The following is a 2,007-nucleotide window of genomic DNA, read 5'->3' on the forward strand; positions in this document are numbered from 1 at the left end:
AATTGCTTATTCAGGAATGAAGGTAAAATACAAAGCAAAGGGTAAAGGTAATAATAATAAATTTATTAATCAGTTATAATATGTCACATCAATTCTAAGAATTTAAGATACGTTTTCTAATTTTCATGAATATTTTATCAGAAATACAGAGAATATTACCTCTATTTTGCATATATGATTGCTAATAAAAGTTCCCAAATTATAAACTTGCAATACAAAAGCTAATAAAGCAGAAAATAATGGAAAATGACTGAAATGATATTTGGAAATACACATAAGAAACTCATTTTATATATTCATGAAAAAGCACAAATGTGAGAAAATGTATATTTATTTTCTCTAATTAAAATGAAGCCAATTAAATGGTTATATGAATTAAAGATAATAAAAAGAAAGCGTAAACCCCTGGGTCCTAAAATATCTCCATGGCATTTCATGCACACTCATCTTAGCACGAATTCCTTGAAAGATTCTATTTGTTACCCTGAGACAACCTAAGGAAATGGATCCTTGAAAGGTAAGTTGGATTTCAGCACTTTCCTGAGAACTTCTTTGACATCTTTATTCCTCAGGCTGTAGATCAGAGGGTTCAACATGGGAATCATGATAGTGTAGAACACAGAGGCTACTTTGTCAGCATCCCAACTGTTACCCAGACTGGGTCGACAATAGAGGAACAGAATTGTTCCATGGAAGACAGTGATGGCCATGAGGTGGGAGGCACAGGTGGAAAACGTTTTGCGCCTTCCCTCTGCCGAGTGCATCCTCAGGATGGTGATGAGAATGAACAAGTAGGAGGAGAAGATGATGATGATGGTAACCATCTTATTATCAGTGGGCACAATAAATGCCATGAGTTCATTAATAAATATGTCAGAGCAGGCAAGAGAAGACAGGTGGTAAGTCACAGAAAAAGGGTCAACCACATTGGACTTACAGGATGGGATTTTAAGAGTTAAACACAAGTGAATCAGAGCACACACAGATGCACAGAGGTAGCAGATAGAAACCAGCCCCATACAAAGCTTTTGGGACATGCATATAAAGTAGTGGATTACAGATGGCCAAGAAACAGTTGTAGGACATAACCTCCAGTAGGAAAACCTCAGTGACCACATATGTGCAGAACAAGTAGGACTGCACCATACACCCCAGGAAGGAGATGGCTTTGTCGTCGTTTAATATATTAGCCAGCATCTTTGGCACGATTGCTGTAGAGTAGCAAAAATCTACAAAGGACAGATGGCTGAGGAAGAAGTAGACGGGGGTGTGGAGTCGAGGGCTGACCTGAATCAGTGCCATCATGCCCAAGTTAGCCAAGATGATGACTCCATAGATGAGAAGGAACACCAGGAAGAGGAAGATTCTCAGCTCAGGGACATCTGATAACCTGAGGAGAATGAATTCTGTTACCTTGGTGCAATTTTCCTCCACCATTGCCATCTTGAATGAGGTCAGAGAAAAGTAATATACTTTTAAATTTTCTGGAAAACAGACCCTTCAGAGAAATATAAAAATATATTACTGATATCAGAATAGTTACATTGTGGTAACACAGCTCTCAAGTAATTTAAAATATTACATAACTCTGAGGAAGCCACTGATCTGAATTAGTTCATGTGTAAATAGTAACCTTGTACTACCAAGTTTTTGTATCACTGTTAAGTTCACACAGCCATTAAGTTAGGGTGGTCCATGGGCTGTATAAGAGAATTAATGATTCATTTTAAAGCTAAGTAAAAATTAATCTCCATTCTCTATCATACTTACTAAGGTGTGCCTAAATGCAATGAAAAACACTATGTTCCTATGTAATATGGACTGTTTATTAGAATAGTGTATCAATACCTTTAATTTGTCCCAACTGAGCTCTGCAATTCCAGTCTTGGGAAGTAGAACATGTATTTGGGAAAAACTTTAAAAGTTCAAGACAGACTTTTAAATTTAGAATGATGCAGAAAGAATACGAAATGAAAATGTACCCTGAAATCACAATAATTTCTCTAA

The 2,007-nt window shown here is 36.6% G+C and overlaps 1 pseudogene; it reads right to left on the reverse strand.

Moving 5' to 3' along the window:
• Nucleotides 1-494: 494 nt before the first annotated feature.
• On the reverse strand, nt 495-1,437 carry LOC101705026 (olfactory receptor 5L1-like; annotated as a pseudogene).
• Between the last annotated feature and the right edge of the window lie 570 nt (nt 1,438-2,007).

The sequence above is a fragment of the Heterocephalus glaber genome, unplaced genomic scaffold (assembly GCF_053883595.1).
Source record: "Heterocephalus glaber isolate CG9 unplaced genomic scaffold, H.glaber_assembly_v1.0 deba00000896, whole genome shotgun sequence".
Taxonomy (NCBI): domain Eukaryota; kingdom Metazoa; phylum Chordata; class Mammalia; order Rodentia; family Bathyergidae; genus Heterocephalus; species Heterocephalus glaber.